The sequence below is a fragment of the Pinus tabuliformis genome, chromosome X, assembly GCF_031772625.1.
Source record: "Pinus tabuliformis cultivar Carrire ecotype Pingquan chromosome X, CPIR1, whole genome shotgun sequence".
NCBI lineage: Eukaryota > Viridiplantae > Streptophyta > Pinopsida > Pinales > Pinaceae > Pinus > Pinus tabuliformis.
The window spans coordinates 517,890,029-517,898,209 of record NC_142308.1 but is presented as its reverse complement, the minus strand read 5'-3'; the positions used below and the strand labels follow the sequence as shown (position 1 = coordinate 517,898,209).

The 8,181-nt window shown below is 33.1% G+C and overlaps 1 pseudogene; it reads left to right on the top strand.

The window, feature by feature from the left end:
• Positions 1-3,180: 3,180 nt before the first annotated feature.
• On the top strand, positions 3,181-4,242 carry LOC149140962 (ubiquitin carboxyl-terminal hydrolase 3 pseudogene; annotated as a pseudogene).
• The last annotated feature ends 3,939 nt before the right edge of the window (positions 4,243-8,181 follow it).

Here is an 8,181-nt window from a genome sequence, read left to right as displayed (position 1 = left end):
ATGATTGACGATGGTTGACCATGGTTGACCATGGTTTATTTTCATATTATGGTTGGCTTTCATATGATTATGGTTAATGATTGTATGCCTATTATTGACCATGGTTTTATTATGGGTGACTATGGTTGATCATGACTGACTATCATTGAACATGGTTTGCATATGACTCACCATTATTTGACTAAGGTTTGAGTATTGTCAACCATAGTTAAACATGATTGACTATAGTTGACCATGGTTTGAATATGGTTTGACTGTGCTTGACCATATTTCGACTATGGTGTCACTATAGTTGACCATGATTTCATTATGGTTACCATTGAAATGGTGGTTGTTGATGCTCAACCATGGTTTGAATATGGCTAACCGTGACCATCCACAATAGGCATCCATGGTCAACAATGGTCATTCTCATAGTTCAATATAATTCACTATGATTGACAATGGGTCACATACTGATAGGGAAATAATGTTCCTGGTAACCATGGTTCACCGTGGTAGTCATGTTGACTATTATTGACTATGATGCCCATGCTGACCATAGTTGACCATGTCAACAATAGTCAATCATAATTAACATGTTTTAATTGATAGACTAATGTATAAGTAAGATATAAATGTGTGGAATAATGTACTATTAATATTATATTAAACTTTCATTAAGGCTATCTAAATGTTTTAATAATATTTTCTACAATTGTTGATATTATATTAATATCATAATTAAATATTAATGATATATTAAACACTAAATATACATATACTAAATATATTAATTTATAAAAATTAACAACTTAATAATTAATTAATTTATAATAATTAATTACTTAATTATTATAATTATAATTAATAATAATTAGTATAATATAATATTATATAATAATAATTATAATCAATATTAATATTAATATTAATATAATATAATATTAATTAATATATATATATGAAGATCATAAATACAAATAAAATTTAAATAGAGTTTACTTTCACCAAAAAATATATATTTATTTTTACTTATAATCAATAATAATAATAATTAATTAGGTTCATATGTATAATGAAAACATACATAATGAACCATTATATATATATATATGATCATATAGAATCTTATCAAATCAATCAAGATCGTAGTATAAAAGGAATAAAATACGCACCATAGCGTAAATGAATGGTCATGCAAGCATAAAAGTTAAGGTCAGAGTACTTCATTTCAAAAACTCTAAATTTGTATATGAAAATGCCAAAAAAGTTGAAAAGGGATAAATACAAGTACAAGGGTTTTTATTTTAATCAATCATAACATTACAAAAACATCCAACCCCACAGGGTCAATCACGTGCAATTTACGCCATTCGATCAGGGATGCTAGGAAAGGGGTGGGTGTTATGAATGTATTCATTTAGTCAGGACGAAGACATCGATTTTTCATCCCTGCAACATTTGATCACTATCTTCATTTCCCACTTTGCACACAAATTACTTCGCAGAAGTGCTTTCATAGAGACTATTCATGAGAATCAGAGCACAACTTAGACAAATTGCAGCGAAGCAATTCACACTTCAGAGATAGAAGGTCATAAAATTTGGAAGCAAGAAGACATTAAACTGATGGAGAACAAAAATCACACCTCTATTACATTGAAGGCCTTTTCCTTTCTTGGAATTCTCAAGCAAAGGCAAGATTACAAATGTATAAATCAAGGGAGAAGAGTTCTAGATTTTTCCTCATGTGAAATTCATGGCTACATAGTGAAGTTAAAAGTGAAATGACGGTGGGCGGTAGTTGGTGGTAGTCAGTTGTGGACGACGAAGTGTCAGAGTTTCAGCATCGGTGGTAGATCAGTATGTGTTGACTTCTATATTTGGCTTCACATTTAACATTCTCCCACTTTAAGCCAAATAAGAGTCCTGAATGAAGTCACACTGAGTCTTACCATGCCTCTACATAACTCATGCTTATTTCTTGGTAGAATATTAGTGAGCATATCAACAAGGTTCTTATTTGTATGGATCTTTTCCAAGGATAAATGTCCTTCCTCCAACACATGCCAGATCCAATGGTACCTTAATTCAATGTACTTGGTTTGTGAGTGAAATGCTGGATTTTTTTGCCAAGTGAATGGCACTTTGACTATCACAATATAGCACATACTTGTCCTACTTTATTCATATCTCTCCTAGGAATCATTGCATCCATAACATGTCTTTACAATCCTCTGTTGCAGCTATGTACTCTGTCTCTGTTGTAGAGAGAGATATTATTCTTTGTAGCCTTCACATTTAATCGATTTAAAAATAAATAAATAAAAGTCAACAAAGCTTCAATCACTCAAAGTCAAAATTTAGTCAACCAAGCTTCATCAACCTAGAGTGGAAATATAAATGTAGGCTATCAATATTTGTAGAGCTATGGCTCCATTAATACACTAAAGCAATATGTGTCACTCATTAGATTTAACCAAATACAAAATCTAATGATTGACATATCTATCCGATTATGTTAATATAACTATGGCTCCAAAAATATTAATGGCCATAAACACAACAAATTATTATAAAAAACTTTAATTTACTATTTTAGTTTTCAAATCTTTAAAAAGTCACCAATGTTATTCAAAATTATTTTTGGCTTTTGGAATTTATAGAGACTTCTAGGGACATAAACTTCGAAATCTAAATGTTGATTAAAAGGAGTGCAGCATTTATTCGTTAAACAACCTTTGATGTCCCTTAGGCGAAAACTATAAAATCTTATTTTACCGACAAAAACGTTGAAGACTAAACCTTTCGGATCTGATTTATGTATTTGTTATATATATTTATGAAACTATACAACGCGCAGAAGACGCTGAATTGAAGGACGATCATTATGAAATATCGAACAATGAAGTGGCGTGATTTGACTTTGAATAAAAAATATAAAATTAATCCGTCCACTAGAAAGTGCGAAGATGTCGGTCCGACGATCATTTTTTTAATTACTCTTTCCAATCCCATAAAGGGTCGATCTGATGTTACAAATGTCGGCAGCTGGACAGTATTTTTTCCAAATTAGCTTTGCCTATAAATTCTGATTTGAAAATTCACGAAGGATCACAGAGATATATAGCAGTGCTTCATCCATATTCTGCTGCTCATTAACCAGAAAGAGTTATGATGCTTTTGGTAAATTTTTTGATGAATGTATTGAATTTGGGATTGAAAGCTTTGAAGTACGCCCATTATATGATTTCAGGGTTTTTTCCCACAAACGATGAAAATGGGTACGTTGGTCTCCAGAACTTGGGGAATACCTGTTACTGTAACAGCATTGTTCAGGTTCTGTATTTCTGTGCTCCTTTCAGAAATAAGTTACTCCAATATTACTGTGAATATGGAGGGAGTTATGATGAGAAAAATAAACTACTGACGTGCTTGGCAGATTTATTCCATCAAATGAACTCCAGAAAAAAGCCCCACGTTTCTCCTCGACGGCTTGTAGAGTTGGTGATGGAAGAAAACGAGATTTTCAGTTGCAGTGAAGCCCAGCAAGATGCACATGAGTTTTTGATATTTCTTTTGAATAATGTCGACCAAGATATCACGATATGGAATAACACGCAGAGTATTCGTGAGATATTCGGAGGTACTTTCACAAACGAGACTCGCTGCCTGTGCTGCGAGAGTGTAACATGCAGAGAAGAGCCATTCATGGATGTGAGCGTGGAGATACAACAAAATTCTTCTCTGTCAAGCTGTCTGAATGCATTCAGCGCTGCGGAGAAACTGGTTGGGAAAAACAAGTACTGGTGTGACATGTGCTGTCATTTTCAAGAAGCCGAGAAAAGGCTGAGGATCAATTCTGCACCTCAAATTCTGGTTTGTCAGCTGAAACGTTTCAAATACACACAACATGGTGAAGTTGTGGGATTCAAGAAGTTGTGTTATCGTGTGGCTTTCCCAGTGGAGTTGAGATTGCCTGTTAACAGTCGTGCAGATGAAGATGCAGAGGATCCTCTGTACTCTTTATTTGGTGTTGTGGTGCATGTGGGGCGCAGGGTGAATTGTGGGCATTACATTGCTCTAGTTAACAGCTGCGGCCAGTGGGTCAAGTTTGATGATGAGAAGGTGGAAATAATGGAGGAGAGTGAGCTGCAGGATTTCTTTGGGTCTTCTGAAACAGCAGCATCCCATGCCAGCAAGGATTGCAATGCCTATATCTTGTTCTATCAAGCTGTAAATGGCTTTGAAACAACCTAGTCTTGGAGAGACAATGGGTTTATATTTTACAACATATTCTCTATGCAATAATTATATATATAATTTTAAATCAATATAAAAAATGTTTTAAAATAAAATATTTTTGATTTTAGAAAAACATCTTGTATTGATAAAAGTTATTTTATTTTGACCAATTTGCATTTTTTAATGTAATTTCTCAAAAGTTACCTTACAATTTTTTCTCAACTTAATCATAATTTTAAATCAATATAAAAAAATGTTTTAAAATAAAATATTTATAAAATATTTTTGATTTTGAAAAGGAAACGCCGTAAGGCAAAATTTTTCTAAGCAAAGTGTACGACTCTAAATTTTAGAACCTTGATTTTGGCCTGTGAAATAGACACCCTCCATCCTAAAAATTCACACCCTCCATCCTAAAAACTCACAAATCTAAGTTTCTGCATTTCTAAATTGTTGAAGTGAATGGGAGCAAAACATATTTAGAGATCTGAATTTTATATGTTTGTAGTTCATGGGGATTTTCAATTGTCATATTTTTTATATATCATTTCACTGTAATCAGATCTTGACTATTAAAACAATTCAGTATCTGCTTCCATGCAACTTAGATATAGATAGGCTTATTTATGTTGACATGGGTGCTTATTTATGTTTGGGTCAGTTCTTCTCAGTTCAGGATTTTCAATAGCTAAATTTATGGTCAGGTAGCACTCCATCGCAATATGCATAGGTCAATGAAGATGATTGCACCTCAAATTCTTAGTGTTCATCATAAATTGTGAAACAAACCTTTGTACAATTCGTCGCATTGATCTGGGAAAATCCTATGCCCACTGAAATGTTTCGTTAAGGCTTTCTTTCCTTACATTGCAATTTTGCAGAAGCATGACTTCTGCTTGCAAGATACACTTCATAATAAAATAATAATAGCGAGCCTTTGAATTCTAGGAAATCAAATTGTGGGATTCTTCTCTTACTCAAGAAAAAGAGAATCTTCATAGCAAGGGTTTTGGCTCCATCTTAGCCTTGTGGAAGCCTCATGTTGTAGACATTGGAAGTTCCATATTTTTTCTTTTTTGTGAGCAACAAATTTTTACCTACAAGCATAACATTGTACATTCCTCATCATTGTTGAGCCAATTGTTCCTTCTCATGACCTGGAATACATTTTCTTTCTTTTTTGGCATTCAGATTGTGCTATTTATGGTGAATCCTGTTTTTCTGTCATTAATTTGTTTTATTAGTTCCAAACAATGTATTCTATTTGTTTGGGTATTAATTCGCAGTTTTGTATCATCTGTGGTTAATTGTTTTCCATGGGCTAACCCCAGTCTCTCTGGAATACATGACAAGTAGTCTAAGTTCAGTTAAACATTCTTCCTTTAAGGAAAAAATGTTGAGTTCCCAGGTTAGGAAAAAAGTTTGAGTTCCTAGGTTCAAAATTTTGGTTAGCTTATTATCATTTACCATCTAAAATCTACTATTGAAATAAAATCTACCATCTACTTATCTCATTCAAAAATATAGCAAAAGAAAATATATCACTTGAATTCAATATATAGATTAAATAAAGACTTTTCACTATTGGACCACATGTTTTGCCTTTACCTCAAATGAAATGACTACAGGTATATTATGCCCTGATGATAACAAAATATTTCAAAATCTGTAACTTGACTACAGGTATATTATGCTCTGTCGATAACTAAATGAAAATATTTTAAGAAGTAGAGACGTTTGACTGTCCAGAATGTTAATGGGAACCTTATTATATCTTAGCAAGCTGCTTGAGATTGATGGGGTAAGGGTCAGAAGGACGACCAGAGTAAGCTCATGTGGCCAGAATAATGTTCACAGCTTTAGTGGGATGGAATGCATCCCAAAATACATGTTCCAGTCCCAGAAGGCACGTTATCTATCCATTATACATGCCTATCCCACATCATCCTTGATTTGTCACACTAAAACCTGTATATAGCAGTAAACACATCAACAAAAAATTACAGTAACAACTTATTCATGTTGGTCTACCCTAGCTTATCCAAGATTTTAAGGTTCTATGAGCACAAGTTTAGAATTAAGTTATTACTATACCATAAGAACTGGGATCGTCGATCATGTCTTTAACTGCACTGTAGGGATCTCCATAGATGCAATGTGCACCAGGCATATTGAGTGACAGAGTGCCCAAAAGATATTTGAGCTTGGAATTGAAGAGTATGGCGTGTTGGTTTACACTGTCAAAGCAGTGCCCAAAAGATATTTGAGCTTGGAATTGAAGAGTATGGCGTGTTGGTTTACACTGTCAAAGTAGCAGCTGCCATTTCTATTTGACTTGGAATGCATCCCAAAGGACCCATTGCATCATGTCTTTAACTGCACTATAGGCATCTCCATATATGCAATGTGCACCAAGCATACTAAGTGATAGAGTGCCCAAAAGATATTTGAGCTTGGAATTAAAGAGTAAATGCATCCCAGAGGACCCATTACATCATGTCTTTAACTGCACTATAGGCATCTCCATATATGCAATGTGCACCAAGCATATTGAGTGATAGAGTGCCCAAAAGATATTTGAGCTTGGAATTAAAGAGTATGGCATGTTGGTTCCCAAGAGGACCCATTGTTGCCACTGTGCACTTGCGAGCTCCCAAGTTGCATAGAGCCTGCATATATATTCCACATAAAACCAAGTGTAAATTTACAGTGAACACTCTAGGAGGGAATATTTTTATATATATTCCACATAAAACCAATAAGAGGGATTATTTTTATATATATTCCACATAAAACCAACTTATATAAATACTGTGTAAATTTACAGTGAACACTCTAGGAAGGATTATTTTTATATAAGTTTAGATAAAGTACTGTATTTTGAGGAGAGGATTCTATTTCCTAGTACAAATTTCACAAGAGTTTTGACAAAAATGCTAGGTTCTCACATTTTTCATCATAATTCAAGTTTTTATTATATAATGAAATAATATTTACTAGAGATTTTGTTCAAACTGAATGGCCTCAAATAATCTAAATGAAAAGCAAAGAGAAGTTTGATGCAAGATGAGATGGTTCCTTTTCTTGAAACTATTTTAAGATGGCTACCACTCAAATAATCTAAATGAAAAGCAAAGAGAAGTTTGATGCAAGATGAGATGGTTCCTTTTCTTGAAACTATTTTAAGATGGCTACCATATGTTAGATTCCCGCACTGATCACTTTTTAGACTAATGAAAATAGACTAATGAAAAAAAATAGACTAATGAAAACAAAGTGTGCACTGGTCACTTTTTAGAAAGTGAATGTTGAGTACCAAAAAAACCAAAATTTTAAGCTAAGGAAGGAAAGAAATAGCCAAAATTTTAACCATTGATATAGTTTTTCTGGCATATTTTTGGGTCAAATTTGCTAGAATTTGATAAGGAACTGTTGGAATCCCAAATCTGAGTTGTGAACCACCAAAGGCTTTTCAAGGCACTGAATCCATTTAGTCTGAGTTGTGATCGCTGCATCATCCAAATCCACCGGAGGCTTTTCAAGGCACTGAATCCATTTAGTCTGAGTTGTGATCGCTGCATCATCCAAATCCACAGAAGTTTTTCAAGACACTAAATCCATTTATAGATTAAAAAGACATTTTAACCCACAAAAATTAAAAATCTTACCAAAAAATTGTTTTCCCATATTCAAACAAAAAAAACTTCAAAACCTAGGAGAGTTAGACAATGCCAATAAAATTCAATAACCACTTTAAAGTTTCAATTAAATTCTCAGTTTTACAAGAACCACTTTAAAGTGAACCACTTTAAAGTTTCAATTGACTTTGGTTGTATTTCTCAGGAAAATTATATTAATTTTCTTTATTAAACATACAAATTTTAAAATATGAAGTGAGTCTTAAAATTAAAAATGGATATGCAACAATATAAAACAAATTAACTTTTGAAATAT